The sequence below is a fragment of the Adiantum capillus-veneris genome, chromosome 16 (assembly GCF_014529385.1).
Source record: "Adiantum capillus-veneris isolate H3 chromosome 16, ASM1452938v2, whole genome shotgun sequence".
In the NCBI taxonomy this organism is placed as follows: Eukaryota; Viridiplantae; Streptophyta; class Polypodiopsida; order Polypodiales; family Pteridaceae; genus Adiantum; species Adiantum capillus-veneris.
In genome coordinates, this window is record NC_140946.1 from 1,200,218 (window position 1) to 1,219,412 (window position 19,195).

A 19,195-nucleotide genomic window follows, 5' to 3' on the forward strand; every position below is an offset into this window, starting at 1 on the left:
ATGCTAATTAGCATGCATAAGCATACTTTTTTTTATAGTTATCGTACTTGCATGCTAGCCATCACACACAATGTTCTAATTAGCATAAAACATATGCTAATTAGCATACCTCGTTAGCTAGTTCGCACACATGGCTAACAAGGTATCAATTAGCATACACAATGTTCTAATTAGCATATATAATATTCTATACACAATGTTCTAATTAGCATATTATATATGCTAATTAGCATACCTTGTTAGCCATGTGTGCTAACTAGCTAACAAGGTATGCTAATTAGAATACTTGTTATGCTAATTAGAACATTGTGTATGATGGCTAGCATGCAAGTATGATAACTATAAAAAAGGTATGATAATTAGCATACTCAGTATACTAACTAACATACCTTGTATGCTAGCTAGCATTTGGTGCATGCTAACAAGCATTCAAAGTTTAGTTAGCATACCTTCTTTTCTAGCTAGCATAATGTGTATGCTTGTTAGCATACCTCTATGCTAGCTAGCATACATTTTGAACTAGCTATCATAATTTGTATTCTAGTTAGCATACCTCTTTGCTAGTTATCGTAATGTGTATTTTAGTTAGCATGCACAATATGCTAACCACTAAAGATGGTATGCTAATTAGAAGAGATGTTATGTTTATTAGCATAAATTATCCTCTAGTTAGCATACCATCTATGCTAGCATACAATGTATGCTAATTAGCATACCATTTATGCTAATTAGCATACCATTTATGCTAATTAACATAGCATGTATGCTAATTAGCACACCATCAACAATAATAAGCATACCATTAGCATACACATAATTTTGCCTATTAACATTTTATGTATGCTAATTAGCATACATTCTCTGCTAGTTAGCGTACACACTATATTTACACTTCCTTATTAGCATATTTTGTATGCTAGTTAGCATGTTGATCATGGTGGTTAGCACACTTTGTATACTAGTTAGCATAGTTAGCATAGACAATATGAATGTCTATAGGATATAGATGCCTACCATACGTGGAATGCTACTTGTCACACTATGCATACAAGCAATCATAATGGTATTGATGAAAATCAACGGGTGAATGGAATACACAGGTATCAATGATGCAAGATGAGAACCTGACAAGACACCTGTCAATCAAAGGAAAGAAGCGAAGCGTTGTAATGATGAATCTGATGAGTTGGATAGATAACATGAAAGGGTAGATGTAATTCCACAACATGCGACAACACACGAGGCTGCTACAGATGGTAAACAAATTGATGATGATGATGAAAATTTTATCATGATTACTCATCCCAAACCCAAGCCCCCTACAAATGATCAAACAAGCGTCTCAGAGGAAACAGTTAGGAGTGTGCAAGAGGAAGGTAGGAGTGCTCAAGAGGACGGTTTCAGGATTGACAGTGGGCTGATTGCACAAGACGCCGGTGATGACAGCCCCCTATAGGGTTTTGTAAGCAAAGTGAAATTAAAGAGAAAAGGTGGCCTGGAACAAATCCTGGAAGAACCTGGGGACGAGAAATGTGCTGCCTCCAAGCACCCTGGATGACATAAATGAACACAACAAAGGTGAAAAGAAAGCCATTCACTCACGTGCTTGCAAGAAATTATGCTGAATTTGTTTCCTTTTGTGTCCAAGTTATGTGGTGTTAGCAAGCTCCACACCCTGTGGCATGTATTTCTCTAGATATTTATAATGGAAAAACTCATTTCAATATATTTTTACTGTGCAACAGTTCATTAGTTTTTGCTTGTCCTTTATGATGTCTTTATTCGATACCATTTCTATGTCACAGGGAAAGAGAAATTGTAGTTAGTCCCTGCATGATTTGAATTATGCCATTGCATGCAAAACCATACAAAAGTGGCGCATTTCCAAGGCTAGACAACTACAAAAAGAAAAAGCTAAGATTGAGAAGCGCATGGCTAGCTATCTTAAACGCTTAACAAAAATTAATGAGTAGTTCAGTTATGTTCATCCCTTGGGGGAAGTTATTTTTGCTGAGTGGTATGCACTGCTAGACCCAATATGCGTGCCAAAGCCATTGCCAGACGAGGGATGCACTTTGGTTCTTGATTTAAATGGCTTGCTTGTTCAAGTTGTAGAGCCAATGCACGATGATATTCCCCCTAAACATGCAGGGGAAATGATAAAGTACAACGTGCAAGATAGAAGGTATGTATTTTGTGGCAGAGACAGCCACAAATTTTTGGATTGGTGCCTCCGATTTTTCCATGTGTATATATGGAGCACCAGCATGGCACCTAAAGTGAATGCAATATTAGAAACAATATTCAAAGAGCAGCGGGCTAAGCTGAGAGGTGTTTTTACATAGAGTCATTGTAGTGGCCAGCCTTAACAGAAATATAATAAGCCTGTATTCTTGAAGGATTTGAGATTGTTTTGGAAGAACTACAACTTTGGGCCCCAAAACAGTCTAATTATTGACGATAGTATGTACAAAGTGTGCCATAACCCTAAAGGAAGTTGGCTTGTTACTCCTAAGATAGAGGACCAGACCAAAGAACAATGACAAAACTTCCTGATAGATACTTTGAGCAGTTGGCTGTTCCTATGGCTGCAATCAGAGGATCGTGCAACATATATAGCTGAAAATGTGTTTGATACCGTCCCATATTTTTTTTCACAACAAGTGATCAGGAAGCTGAAATCAGAAATGCACCGGTGCAAAGAGGCCCAACGTAATGAAGCCATGCGTAGGAGACAAAGGGAGGCAGGCTAATGAAGAAGCTGAAAGACATAAGAGAGAGAGGCTACAGAGGGAAAAATTAAAGAAGCAACAGCAAGAAGAAGAAGAAAGAGAGTTTCAAGAACCAAAAGCTCAGCAAGAAGTAGAAAGAGAGTAAGACCCAAAAGCTCAGCAAACAAAGAAGCAAACGGACACTGGGCAAAAGCTAGCGTGCTAAACCATGATCTTATCCAGAGTAAGAGGCTCTCTATATTTTTGTAACATTGTGAGGGAAATTTGTAAATTGCCATTTTATTGTTTGTAACTATCCCGACATTCACTTCAGATAGTAATGATCAGATCCTGTACTATTCTTTTTTTGAAGACAATACTATGTGTACTGTTGGCGTCTAGTAAACATTGAATTTGTATGCATTTTCATTGGAAATCAGTAAAGGTATGCTAATTAGCATAATGTTTATGCTAATACAACCAAAACAATATGCTAATTAGTATACCATGTATGCTAATTAGCATACTCACAATAGCTAATTAGAATACATTCTAATAAGCATATTGAGAATTTTTGTTTGTCCTAATTTCCACTCACAACATACCATAGTATGCTAATTAGCATATACAGTATACAAGAAGCTACCATGTTTTCTTCTTGAAACCAGCAATGGTATGCTAATCAGCATACTGTCTATGCCAACTGGCATAAACAATATGCTAATAAGCATACATGGTATGCTAATTAGCATTCCTTCAATTAGCATATTGTGGATTTTTGTTTTTGCTAACTTCCACTCATAGCATAGTATGCTAATTAGCATACACAGTATATAGAAAGCTGTTATCCCTTCTTGAAACCATCATACAATATGCTAATTAGCATACATGATATGCTTATTAGCATACACAGTATACAGAGAGCTATTATCTCTTCTCCTTAAAACCAACAAAGGTATGCTAATTAGCATACCTTCAATTGGCATACTGCACATTTTTTCTTGTGCTAACTTCCACTCAGCATAGTATGCTAATTAGCATGCACGGTATACACAAAGCTGCGATCCCTTCTCCTTGAAACCAGTGAACCTATGCTAATTAGCATACTATTTATGCTAGTTAACTATGCTAATTAGCATACTTAGAGAATGCAAATTGGCATAAACAATATGCTAATTAGTATACACAGGATGTAGAGACGTGTCATCTCTTCTCCTTGAAACCAGCAAAGATATGCTTATTAGCATACTGTTTATGCCAACTGGCAAAAACAATATTCTTATTAGCATACATAGTATGCTAATTAGCATAGCTTCAACTAGCATACTGTGCATTTTTGTTTGTGGTAACTTTCACTCACAGCATAATATGCTAATTAGACCACACAGTATACAGAAAGTTGTCATCTCTTCTCCTTAAAACCATCAAAGGTATGCTAATTAGCATACTGTTTATGACAACTGGCATAAACAATATGCTATTTAGAATACACATTGAACTGAAAGCTTCCATCTCTTCTCCTTGAAACCAGCAAAGGTATACTAACTAGCATAGATAATATACAGAAACTAGCTGCCATCTCTTTTTCCCTAAACCAGCAAGGGTATGCTAATTATCATATTGTTTATGCCAGTTGGCATAAACAGTATGCTAATTAGCATTCCACTCACAACATAGTGTACTAATCAACATACTTAATATACAGAAAGCTGCCATCTTCTCCTTGAAAACCAACAAAGTTATGCTAATTAGCATACTGTTATTCTAACTAGCATACTGTTATTCTAACTAGCATATTGTTATTCTAACTAGCATATATAAGTTTATGCTAATCCACATAAATAGTATGATAATTAGCATTAGCATACATAGTATACAAGAAGCTGCCATCCCTTCTCCTTGAAAACCAGCAAAAGGTATGCTAATTATAACATTGTGTATGCTAACTAGCATTAATAGTATGCTAATTAGTATACCATTTATGCTAACTAGCATACCCACAGAACACAATTAGCATACCTTCTTATTATCATATTGTGAAAGCCACTGGCCTTCTTTGTACACATATTTCCAAACCCTGATGCCTTTCTTATAAGTTGGGTCTGCCTTCTTTTACAGTTTCCATTTATATTTGTGGGCTACCTACCCAAACCATATGGAGTCCTGTTATTAAAAGCGCATATTGTAAGAGACCAAAGAAGGCGGACTTTGAGCTTGTTTGATCACCTATCTAGAGTTCTAGATTTTCTTGATGAGCTTAGATCCTCTATGTGTCATGAGACATGTTGTACAAATGATCTCTCTTAAACTGAGACCCCTCTGTGATAGACACCAAAGCCATGCATACACAAAGCACACAAGAGACACAAGATACCCAAGTTTTTGATAAAACTGCATTATCTCTGAGCAAGAAGTATATTGAAGATGCAGTGATTACAACTTAAAAGCAGAAGGGCATGCTAGTATATATTGATTCATAGATTTCTAGGCTGATTGTGTACACTTGCTGTCTCCTTGGGATGTGCTCCATGGGTATTTTGATACATTGTACCAGATGTGGAAGTACGTGGGCGATGGGCTGCTTGTGGTCTAGCTTGAAGGTGTATGCATCCAATTGCTCATAATACAGACCTTGCACAACATATGAGCCTCTATCAATTGCATTGCCCCACTCATCGAGGTACCCCTTCTCCACCTTCTCCTTTGCTGCAACACACTTGACTAGGTAGAAATCCACATCCTCAATGTTGGTCGAAGCATCTGGATTTACAGCAAATGTGTTGCCAGCACATAGAGCGCTACTCAACACATCATGATGACCTTTGTAGTCATCATAGGTGGCTGTTTCATCTTCCGGCTTAGAATCTGACACAGCCTCATCAGGTAATGGTAGTAGAGTATGATAATCCCAAGGCTGCACGTGAGTTTTATTGACACAACGATTCCGTCTTCCGTGCATGCATGCATTACAGAAGCATGCCAAGGCTCTTGTTGCAAGGGCAGTTGGATCCCCAGGGTTGTGACCACGAAAAGCACGTAGAGAGCGAGTTTTTGCCACATTCACACAATTACACTTCACCTCCTCGTTCACTTTCCCCTCTTTAACCTCCTAGAACACATGGGCACATTTCCTTTCTTTTGAAGGATAGTGTGAAGGTGCTCCATGTGACAGGTTGGCTTGGTAATAAGCAACCACATCAACTGCACACTGCAAAATAGCTCCATTAGGTTTTAGCTGTTCATGGGTCAAGGCTCTTTTCACAATTGCTCCTGCACCATCATGCTCTCCCTTGCCGTGCCCTGATCCAAAGAAGAACCAGCTCATTCCCATCTCTATGAGTCCACCATATCTTGCAACAAATTAAAAAGGCCCGGCTCCCTTGAACTGTGAGGCCGCACCATTAGACCACACCCAATGTTTCTTAGGAGTGACACCCTCTTGTTGTAACCAGTCACGGTGTAGCATGAAGCAATGTTGCACGGACAATGTGTCATGCACCTTGTGATCTGATATGAAGAAGTGGATGGTTTTGATACCTCCCCTGCCCTGCGGTAGTATGTTATGTGTACAAAAATGGTTACTTGACTGGAGTGCCAATGCATTGACTGAATCTCATTTTGTTCCTTGAAGGCATAATTCTCTGCAAAATCAACAACTGACACGACGACATTGTTTGGAAACCGAAGAAGGAAATCCTTGAATTGTTTTCCTTGCCATCGAGCCACATAGTTATGAGTGATAAAGAGCTCCAACTTGGTCTTCAAGAGTCGAAGAAACTCCCAGCACTGCATTTCTTTGTGCAAAAATCTTTTATTTTGTTACTATTTCCATCTTGAGCTTGTACATATGCAAATAATTTCACATTAATACTAATAGCTGGCTTTGCTGTCTCCAAGTAGCATAATTCCAACCTATTCACTCCACATGTCAAACACTCTCCCATCAAGCATTCCCTTCTATGGAAAACTGCATCTGCGGGCTTTGGACAGAGAACAGATTCCGACATATGTGTGACACCTTTGAACGTGTGATGTGAATCCAAGCAAACCTTGCTAATGCTCTCACCTGGGGCATAGATACTACATATACAGTCACAACCTGCTCTATGCAGCCCAAAAGCATGAGAGTGCATGTGGTTCAGTGTGTCCTTCAAAAAAGACATTTGTACATGGTATTCACAGCAACATGTGTATCTATCCTTCAGCCGCCTACAAAAGAATGGCATCAACATCTCAAACATTCTCATGCCAATATTGCAATCTAGATGTTTTTACTTGAATCTACAAAAGAACTCAACCTGCAACATCCACATGATGATCAGTATTCAGATTGCTAACTAGGACAGCCAGCAATTTCATGAAAACAAATCATAGTGTGAAATAACACAATCAACATCCTAATGTGCATGCAACAACGTATGTTAACTAGCATAAAGAGTGTTAGTTAGCATATATCTTGTTTTTACCGGGTAACTTTGTATGCTAGGTAGAGAACAAGGCATGCTAACTAGCACATAGCATATGATTACTAGCATACTCATTAGGACACCCATCATGCTGTTGAGGATACTAGGCCCTTAACTAGTAGAAACTATGTTAATTATCATACATCTTGTGCTGACTAGCTAACTCTGTATGCTAGGTAGAACACAAGGCATGCTAACTAGCATACTTCATATGCTAACTAGCATACCCAGCCCAACTGCTAGTTCTAACTAGCATAACCCTTGTCTTAAATAGCATACCCATCATGCTAGTGAGCATACTAGTTGTTAACTAGCATAAATGGTGTTAACTTGCATACTTTTTGTGTTTACCAACTAAATCTATATGCTATTTAGAACTCAAGGCCTGGTAACTAGCATACTCCATATGCTACCTAGCAAACTCCATGTGCTAACTAGCATAACACTTTGTGTTAGACAACGTACTTATCATGCAATTGAGCATACTAGGTATGTAACTAGCATACTAGGTATATTGACTAGCATACCAGGTATGTTAATTAGCATACATATTGTGTTAACCAACTAGCTCTGTATGCTATTTAGGACCCAAGGATGATAACTAGCATACTCCATATGCTAACTAGCATAGTCCATAGGCTAACTAGCAGAGTCCATATGCTAACTAGCACAGTCTATGTAACATTTAATGGCCTAAAATATTTTGTGTAGCGGAATTTAGCATGAACATAGTGGGCATTTCATTAGAGTTAATTCCTAATGAGAATTACAAGAGTGCTTGGGTGGAGAGAGCAACAAAAAGCATAACACCTAGTTAGATAGCATCGACAATACTTTCAAAAGAGAGAGCAATTAAACTATTGACAACAGTTGAGGACCGGATTTGCATGGAGCCGGTCCCCCCTCCAAAAGGCTTTGTATTATGGTTTCTCCCATCAAGAGAGACATTGTACAATACAATTCTTTGTGTTCCTTCAAGACTAGCTAGTGCAATGAAGATGGAAGCTTCATACACCAAGCAAAACACTTAATCAAACACAACTTGAATTATCCCCGTTCTCAGACCCAAGACCTCACACACCTTCGAAGATGGTGAGAGCTAGCAGGGTATGAGAGTAGATTGAGAGGAAAAAGAAGTATCTTACGAGAAAGAAGTACATCTCCTCACATAATCACTCATATTAGCATAGCTTAGCTTAGTAATTAGCTTGGTAGAGAAGATGAGCATGCATTGAAGCTTGGCTCTTGGTTGGATTTGCATCCACATGCCAAGAGAGTGTTGATGTAGGCTTCTATCTCACAAGCTTGGAGTAGGTGATGAGCTCTCCATTAAAGCTTGGGAGGAGATAGAGTGTTTTCCCTTCACACATGGTCAAGTGTGAGAATGTGAGAGTGAATGCCCTGCAAAAATCAGCCCCCTCTCTCTCTTGGGCGAGCCCTAGCTGCTAAGTTAGGCTGGCTTTTGCCTCATTGGACCTCCCCAGGTCAAGCCAATAGGGATTAAGCAGCATAAGTGATAGCCTTCTGACATGTGTCCTCCTTTCCCCTTTTGTGAGAGCTTTAGGTAATTAAATAATTAAACTAAACTCTCATTGGACCCCTTTGCCTCCTGGCCAATAGGAATCAGGCAAGCCATGGGGCTCCTGAATGCTCATTGGACCCCTTGGGAGACTGCCCAATAGTCTTCTAGGACACTTAATTCTTATTGGTTTCTTTTATTAAATGTTTTTAAATTAATTAAACTAGATTTACTCTAGCTTAATTCTCATTGGTCCACTTCAAGGGTCTTCCAATAGGAATTGGGCACACCTTGTGGGCATCTGGCCTAGGGAGCTGACATGTGTCCCTCATTCCCTTTGTGTAAAGGGAGCCTGTGTGTGTGTGTGTGGTTTTCTCTCTCATCCCCTAGCTTTGGGGCTCGCCCCCTCCCATGTAGGGATGCAGGAAGACTTTTTGGGCACACACACTAAGCATCCAATTTTCCCTAAGGTTGACCTTTGGACACAACCTTTGAATTTTGGAACCTTAGCATTTTGGAAGTCTTAATGGGCTGAACCTTAGGGTCTTTTTAGCCCGTTGTTTCACATGGCTCTTTTGCAGATGGCCCCCCCTTTGGATCCCTATTTTCCCTCCTTTGGATCCCTACTGTGGCCGGTCTGCTAACTTAACCAATATTCTAGCTTTTTCTCCCTTGACACTTCCCCACATTAAATGATCAGTTTAATATGAGAAAATCATTTAGGAGAATTAGATATTGATTATTATGACATTACCTCTCTCTTGAAATCATAGTCGTCCTCGACTATGGTGTAGAGAAGATAAAGCATATGCATGAGTCCTTTTCTTAGCGGGTAGAGGATCCCTATGTTACCCTACGACATCATTCCATAATGGATGACTAGTCCATTTGGCGCTTGAGAGCCTGAGGCTGCCGCAAGCATGTCTGCACATTAGTCCTATCAATCTTCCATAGTAGAGTGACAAGCTCTACTTGGTGTTCGGGAGACGTCGTCTCCGCAAACTTGATCTAAGCATGCATACTACTTCATTTTTGTGCACAAATCAAGAAAAAGAGAGTCTTATAAGACAAAAATTTTTGTTCATTTTTAACATTTTGTACATTTGCTTACTCTTGGGAAGCATTGTAAGCATTGACAAGGTTTAGGTTATCCTTTAATTGTATGCCTTGCATCCATCTAGCATCTTCAAAAGGATAATTCTTAAACTTAATAAGATATCGTTTGATAGTCTTACCGCCTCTTAATACCTTGTCTTCATGTCGGAGAATGGACTCGGGCTGCAGCACCTCCTCGTGGTCCTCGATCTCCGGTGGGTCTTCAATAGTTGGTTCTTGAGGTGGCTCTCCTTTGTAAGGCTTCAAGAGGCTCACATGAAAAGCATTGTGTATGAGCCAATGATTGGGCAACTTAAGTTGATAGGCCATCTCATTGATTGGCCTAAGAATCTGGAAGGGACCATAGTACCTTTTTGCTAGTTTAGCATAGTACTTTTGGTGACCCGTAGGATTCTTGCCCGTCGTGTGCCTTAATCGAGCCTTGGGAAACTTTAACAAGACCCAATCGTTTTCTTTAAAGGCTTGGGCTCTTCTGTGCTTGTCAGCAGCAGCCTTTTGCCTTTGCTGTGAGATAGAGATAGCATCCTTAATCTTTTGGAAAGATTCTTGTAGGTCTCGGCTATACTCATCTGCAGCGAAGATCTTCCCATGTACCTTAAGTAGCAAGGGACTTTTTGATCTTCCCTCAATTACCTCGAAAGGTGCTTTTCCTGTAGAAGTATGTACAGTGTTATTGTAAGCATACTCTACTAAGGGTAAGTACTTCTCCCATTGGGATCTTTGATCTACTTCCGTTACATAGGCTTTTAGTAGATCGAGAATAGTTAGGTTAGCTATTTCACTTTGGCCATCAGTTTGTGGATGATAGGCCGAAGAGAAGTTTAGCCTTGTTCCTAAATTCTCAAAGAGACCCTTCCAGAAATTACTGGTCATTCTAGGATCTCTATCCGACACTATGGACATTGGCAAGCCATGGTACTTAAAATTTGTGAAATGAAGAGGGTTGCCATTTGATGGGCTTTGATAGTCTTTTTGACAGGTATAAAATGAGCTTGTTTACTAACCTGTCTACTATCGTCCATATTCCCGTATTCCCATGGATAGACTTAGGCAATCCAAAGATAAAATCCATGGATATGCTCTCCCACGGTGAATTAGGGATTGGCAAGGGTTGAAGCAATCCAAGTTGCTTCCCTCTATCAAATTTTGTCTTTTGACATACCACACATTTGGAAACATACTCATGTATGTTCACTTTCATGGTAGGCCAATAGAAATATGTTTCAATTCCCTTTAGGGTAGACTGAATCCCTCTATGCCCCGCATATGGGGGAGCATGAGATTCATACATTACTTTCTCACGTAGTGAGTTAGTAACGCATAGTCTATTGCCATAGAGAAGATAACCATCTTGTAAAGTAAATGGTTCTTCTTTCTTCCCTAATGCAAGGGCTGAAATCACATCTCTAAAATCGGGATCAATAGCATACTCATCTATCATTGAAGATAGATCATTGTGAGTTGCTATGGAAACCGCATTCACTCTCGGTCGTCTTGAGAGTGCATCGGCTACTTGATTATGCTTGCCAGCAATGTGAGCAATATGAAAATGAAATTGCGAAAGGAAATTTGCCCACCTCATTTGTTTGTCGGAGAGCTTGGTCTGCGTCATGAAGTACTTAAGACTTTGGTGATCCGTTCGCAGAATGAAAGGAGTCCCCAATAAATAGTGCTTCCATGAGTCTAAGGCATGTAGAACTGCAAGGAGTTCTTTTTCGTATATGCCTAGAGCTTGCTCAACAGGGTCGAGCCTTCGACTCTCATAGCCTATGGCGTGCCCTTCTTGGAGCAAAACAGCCCCAAGGCAATCACCACAAGCATCACATTGGACCTCAAATGGTTTTGAGAGATCCGGTAGTGTAAGCACAGGTTGAGAGATAAGCTTTTCTTTAAGCTTTTCGAAAGCATTGTTCTCCTTAGCAGACCATGTATACCTAACATTTTTCTTTGTTAGGTCATGTAATGGTCCCGCAATTTGTGAGAACTTTTCTATGAAGCGTCTATAGTATGCACACATACCTATAAAGCTTCTTAGTTCATGAAGATTCCTTGGTTTAGGCCATCCTTTTATTACCTCTAACTTGGATGGATCCATTTGGATTCCATCTTGAGAGATAATGTGACCTAAATATTGAATCTCTTGCAAGAAAAATTCACTTTTCTTTCGATTAACATAAAGTTTATTCTCTCTTAAAACTTGAAATATTACCTGGAGGTGTTGCTTGTGTTCCTCTAATGAATTAGAGTAGATGATAATATCATCAAAGAACACTCCAGTGAAGGTTCGATGAGGTCTGAACAGCTTCTCCATCAAGCGGTTAAATGTGGCTGGTGCATTAGTCAAGCCAAAAGGCATGACAATGTATTCGTAAAGACCAAATGTAGTACGAAATGCGGTCTTTACAATGTCTTGATCAACTATCCTTATTTGATGATAGCCACTTTTTAGGTCAATCCTACTGAAGTAGGTCGATCCTTGTAGCTTATCAAATAGGTCTTCTACCCGTGGAACGGGAAACCTATTCTTGATAGTGATCCTATTTAGTGCTCTATAGTCGACACACATACGATATGTGCCGTCTTTCTTTTGCACTAATAGCACAGGTGAGCAAAATGGAGATGAGCTAGGCCTAACCATGCCCTTCTCAATTAACTCATGCACTTGCCGCATAATCTCCTCTTGTTGAGCTTGAGAAACTCTATAAGGAGGTTTGTTAGGCGGTGAACTTCCTGGAAGAAGTTCAATTGCATGGTCGTCATTACCTCGTTTAGGAGGTAGCTCACAAGGGATGTCGTCAATAAAGACATCTTGAAACCCCTTGAGAAAATTGGATAACTCTAATTCCTTTTGGTTGCTTTTATTTTCTTTTGCTAAAGCATTAGGTTCATTTTGAGAATCTTTAACAAAAATCATGTACACGGAAATAGAGCTCTTTATTGACTTGTTGAAAGCTGGTGTATGTACAATGGGGATGGTGTTACCCATCTCCCTAGCATCTATATACATGTCCTTTTCCCTGAACTTAAAGGAGATTCTCCTTTCAGGAAATTTAACATGGGCAGCCAGACGGTCAAACCATGGTGCCCCTAGGATTACATCCTCATGCTTGAGAGGAGAGATAAAGAAATCCTCTTTGTCCACATAGCCTTGGACATGAAGCCTCAATTTCCCGATTAAGGGAGTGACTGAAGCTTCTTGCCCCTTGAAGGCACTGTCTGCGGGTAGGATATCTCCCATCTCGTAGGATTGTATGCCTAGCTTGGTGGCTAACTCCATAGATATAAAATTGTGAGTAGAACCAGGGTCAAAGAGAATAAAAGCATCATGTTCTCTTACCTTTCCCCAAGCATGGCATAGAGGAGATCCTTTGTGGTGAGTTTGGTGAATCTCCTCCTCTTGGATTTCAACCAAAGAAGCTCTAGGAGGATCTTGGCGGTTGTTCTTTTGGGGACAAGCGCGGTACGCATGCCCTTGTTCGCCGCACTTGAAACACCGGTTATCTTTACGATAACGCTCAAGCTCTTCAGGAGAGAGTTTATTCTTTCCTTTGTAAACTCCCTTCTCTTTAGCTTTGTTGGAATTGCCCTTAGGAGACTTTTGGACATTGTCCTTCCCCTTAGGCTCATTGGAACCTTTGTTTTCCGGGGGCTTATTATTTCTTTTACCCCCCGTTTGGAAATTGATTCGCGAGGCCACCATAGTATGGTGTATTACCGCCGATATGGTACGTGGCCTTTGGGAGTTGACATACTCCGCCATTTCTTCGGTTAAGCCCGCACAAAATTGTTGCTTTTGCTCTCCAAAATCCAACTTTTTGAAGACAGTGGCTTTGAGTTGTAGGTCCCAAAACTTGTCTACATATTTGTGGATGGATTCATTGGGAGAGAGCTTTAAGCTTCGCCATTCGGTGAGTACTTTGTCTTTGGCATCGGTGGCCAAAAACTGCTTCATAATGGAAGCTCTTAAAGCCTTCCATGTTCGTGGAGCTTCACCGTTGGCTCGTAGGCTAGACCACCATTGTCTGGCGGACTTTTGAAAGTGCATAGCTACATGGCGTAGCTTAGAGGACTCCGTGAAGCCCTCATCTCCAAACGCCGCATCGAATTGCTGGATAAAGGCCAAAACTTTGTCTGTAGCACCGAAGGTGCCATCATAGGTAAGGAAAGAGATGCTCTTCCCTCCCTCTTTGAATTTCTTCAGCTTGGACGACCTCTTCCATGCGGCATAGGATTTCCTATGGCCTCTTCTTTTTGATGGTTCAAAAGTTGCACCATCACTTTCTTCAGAAGATGAAGAATTTGAAGAAGGTGGAGAAGAGGGTGACCTCTTTCTCGCCTTTTTCTTGTCTTGATCTTTGTCGTCTTCACCATAGCTTTCATAAGAGGAAGAGGATGAAGAAGATGGAGAAGAGGGTGTCCTCTTTCTCGCCTTTTTCTTCTCTTGCTTTTTATCATCCCTCTTTGAATTATGGCGTGGAGAAGAGTGTGATGGTCTTCTCCGCTTTGGTGGTGATGGAGAGCGTTTAGCCCGCCGTCTTCGTGGAGCCATCTCCGCCGAGGTGGCGGGAGACTCGCTTCTTTCTCGTTCCTTCGGTGGAGGCTCTTGAGTTCTCCTTTGGGAAGGAGATGCATCATCAAGAAGTAAGTTCTTGAGCCCTTCATATGGATTCTCTTCTTCTTCCCGAATCGGAGAGAGACCTCTTTTGGTAGTCTCACAAGGAGGCTTCCTAGGTGTTCTCTCGTCATGGTGATGAGCTTGGAGAATCCCGTGAGCACGGAGCTGCCGTTGCACTTCACTTTGGAGAGATGGATTGCCCATGGCTTGTTGAAGCCTAGAAACAAGATAATTAACAAGCATTGAAGCATCATTAGTAGCTTGCTCATGAGCAAAATCAAAGTTATCAACATTAATTTCACTCTCTTTAATATTGTCAGCCATTCTAACAACTTTTAGGTGTAAACTTTTTAGGTGTACTTTGGCACTTCAAGCCCTAGTTGCTACTCCTCTTTACCCCTTTAGAAAAAGCACTCAAGCTACTGTACCCGCGGCTCGAATACCATTAATTGCAAGGAATAGAAGAGAGGGTCTTTCGACACCAAAACAGCACCGGCTCCTGTCAAGCTTCTAATAGCTCAATAGTGGTTAAGCCGTAGGCAAGCCCCGTAGGACTCCACTATTAAGACCATAGCTCTCGACGGTGATGCCCCGTTAACTGCACAAAGGCAGGCGCACTGCAAGGCTGAAAAATCCCTATTCTACTTACTCACAGGCAATTAATAATACCAACCATTTGTAGCTAGCTTGAGGACCTCCCTTCTTGAGCAAGAAAAGAGAAACCTTGAGCTCTGATACCAATGTAACATTTAATGGCCTAAAATCTTTTGTGTAGCGGAATTTAGCATGAACATAGTGGGCATTTCATTAGAGTTAATTCCTAATGAGAATTACAAGAGTGCTTGGGTGGAGAGAGCAACAAAAAGCATAACACCTAGTTAGATAGCATCGACAATACTTTCAAAAGAGAGAGCAATTAAGCTATTGACAACAGTTGAGGACCGGATTTGCATGGAGCCGGTCCCCCCTCCAAAAGGCTTTGTATTATGGTTTCTCCCATCAAGAGAGACATTGTACAATACAATTCTTTGTGTTCCTTCAAGACTAGCTAGTGCAATGAAGATGGAAGCTTCATACACCAAGCAAAACACTTAATCAAACACAACTTGAATTATCCCCGTTCTCAGACCCAAGACCTCACACACCTTCGAAGATGGTGAGAGCTAGCAGGGTATGAGAGTAGATTGAGAGGAAAAAGAAGTATCTTACGAGAAAGAAGTACATCTCCTCACATAATCACTCATATTAGCATAGCTTAGCTTAGTAATTAGCTTGGTAGAGAAGATGAGCATGCATTGAAGCTTGGCTCTTGGTTGGATTTGCATCCACATGCCAAGAGAGTGTTGATGTAGGCTTCTATCTCACAAGCTTGGAGTAGGTGATGAGCTCTCCATTAAAGCTTGGGAGGAGATAGAGTGTTTTCCCTTCACACATGGTCAAGTGTGAGAGTGTGAGAGTGAATGCCCTGCAAAAATCAGCCCCCTCTCTCTCTTGGGCGAGCCCTAGCTGCTAAGTTAGGCTGGCTTTTGCCTCATTGGACCTCCCCAGGTCAAGCCAATAGGGATTAAGCAGCATAAGTGATAGCCTTCTGACATGTGTCCCCCTTTCCCCTTTTGTGAGAGCTTTAGGTAATTAAATAATTAAACTAAACTCTCATTGGACCCCTTTGCCTCCTGGCCAATAGGAATCAGGCAAGCCATGGGGCTCCTGAATGCTCATTGGACCCCTTGGGAGACTGCCCAATAGTCTTCTAGGACACTTAATTCTTATTGGTTTCTTTTATTAAATGTTTTTAAATTAATTAAACTAGATTTACTCTAGCTTAATTCTCATTGGTCCACTTCAAGGGTCTTCCAATAGGAATTGGGCACACCTTGTGGGCATCTGGCCTAGGGAGCTGACATGTGTCCCTCATTCCCTTTGTGTAAAGGGAGCCTGTGTGTGTGTGTGTGGTTTTCTCTCATCCCCTAGCTTTGGGGCTCGCCCCCTCCCATGTAGGGATGCAGGAAGACTTTTTGGGCACACACACTAAGCATCCAATTTTCCCTAAGGTTGACCTTTGGACACAACCTTTGAATTTTGGAACCTTAGCATTTTGGAAGTCTTAATGGGCTGAACCTTAGGGTCTTTTTAGCCCGTTGTTTCACATGGCTCTTTTGCAGATGGCCCCCCCTTTGGATCCCTATTTTCCCTCCTTTGGATCCCTACTGTGGCCGGTCTGCTAACTTAACCAATATTCTAGCTTTTTCTCCCTTGACACTTCCCCACATTAAATGATCAGTTTAATATGAGAAAATCATTTAGGAGAATTAGATATTGATTATTATGACAGTCTATATGCTAACTAGCATACTCCATATGCTAACTATCATACTCACTATAGTAACTAGTATACGCATTAGGACACCCATCATGCTATTGAGCATACTAGGTGCTAACTAGCATAAATGATGTTAATTAGCATACATCTTATGCTGACTAGCGAAATTTATATGCTAGGTAGAACACAAGGCATGCTAACTAGCATACTCCTTATGCCAACCAGCATGCTGCATATGCTAACTAGCATACCCAGCCCAACTGCTAGTTCTAACTAGCATAACCCTTGTCTTAAATAGAATACCCATCATGCTAGTGAGCATACTAGGTGCTAAATAGCATAAGTGGTGTTAACTTGCATACCTTTTGTGTTGACCAACTAGCTCTATATGCTATTGAGAACTGAAGGCCTGCTAACTAGCATACTCCGTATGCTAGTTAGAAGGCCTTCACTTCTAAATAGCATACAGAGTTTGCTAGGTAGAATACTCCGTATGCTACCTAGCAAACTCCATATGCTAACTAGCATAATCACTTTCTATTAGACAACATACTTATCATGCAATTGAGCATACTAGGTATGTTCACTAGCATACCAGGTCTATTAATTAGCATACATATTGTGTTAACCAACTGTCTTTGTATGCTATTTAGAACCCAAGACATGCTAACTAGCATACTCCATATGCTAACTAGCATAGTCAATACGCTAACCAACACAGTCCATATGCTAACTAGCAAAAGTCTACAGATCAATATGCTATTGATCATCATATACAAGTTACTAAGCACTAGAGATGCAATGCATAAAATGCATAAGTTATGGTACAAGTATTTGATTGATCATCTGAGGCTCGTCTAGGAGGTGCACAAGGTGTTCTATGTACCTTTTCCTCACATCCTCTTTTGACAAACATCCTTCTTGTTCGATGAAACGCGAGTCTCCACTTTCCAAAATGTGTAGACCAATTCCTTAATTTCATATGTGATAGGGCTATGACGATGTTTCTTGTGACATGCAACCAATGAAAACAATCGACCATCAACAACAGGCTTCACCTGTCATGATCTCGCCTTGTACAAGGTGCGACGATTGACATTTAGGACCCTGGCAATTTTTGCAATAGGCATGTTTTCTTTTGAATTCAACATCATCTGCAATGCTGCATTCTTCAAAAACAACTCCTCATTGGAACCTGGCTGCTTGACGGTAGCCAGTGTGTTGTGGACATTGGAGACAATTGCGGTCTGTACAACAGCCTCCTCCTCGAAAGACTCATCATGGATCACCCAAACATGCGGATGTTGAGCAACATGATTCCAGATTTCTCACTTTGCTTCTGTACTAAAATCTTCAGTCCTACTCTTGAAAGCTCTCACAATCTCGAAGGAGATTTTCTTTTTCTCCTCATCGTTGAGGGCATGATGTTGTCGCTCAAATTTCATTTGTTTTTGCTCCCGTTGTTTCCTCTTTCTTACTCTCTCATATTCCCTGATTATAGAAAGAGCTGGATCTTGGGAGTTATAATTCATTGCTTGTAGTGGCTCTCTTCTGCTTTTTCCTGAGAACTGTAGACGTGCATAATATGTTACTTACTTAAAATCACTTAAATGTATAGCTGTCAACACTTGATGTTGTAATACACACATACTATGAACACATGCCCTCACAAAACTATAGATGTGACCAACAAAACCAATGACTTCATTTGGAGAGGTTGGGCTACACATAAGATTTGCTTACCATCACATTATAGTACGGCTCCATTTCCAGCATTGGAGCTAGTGGCAATAATGTTGGCTGTTGGTTCTCCATTTCTGTAGATATGTATCAGAATGAGAGAAAGAGATCAGCTTTGACAACTCATCTCTCAGGCAGGATTCCCGGCGCAAGGAAAGAGAGAGAGAGAGAGAGAGAGAGAGAGAGAGAGAGAGAGAGAGAGAGAGAGAGAGAGAGAGAGAGAGAGAGAGAGAGAGAGAGAGAGAGAGAGAGAGAGACTCCCCACGTCGTCTTCAGTAGCTGAAAATAGAAGCACATGAGGAGGGAAAATAATTTTTTAATGGAACATTTGAAATTCAAAGGACTTGCCCATCCATTTTGAGTATATGGTAACAAGCACAAGTTACTAGCACTGTCCGAGACAACATATTCAGTGACATGTTAACATGCTTCTACCCTGACTTATACACCATATGAGCGAGGTGGGGTTCATGATGGTTTATGGTTTAATTCATGCTTATGCTCTACAACTGGGAAATTCTTGTGTTTTCCCTATGATCCTGGAGGAGGGTATATTCTCACACTAGGGCAATGCTTATATATTTATAAGCTTTTGTTTGCATTTTGGAATAATAGTTGGCACATACCGGAGGATGGATAGATGCCCTTGCCAACACCTGAGGTCAAACTGTTCCTTGGCTCGGAGAAGAAAGCACGCAAACTGGCCCC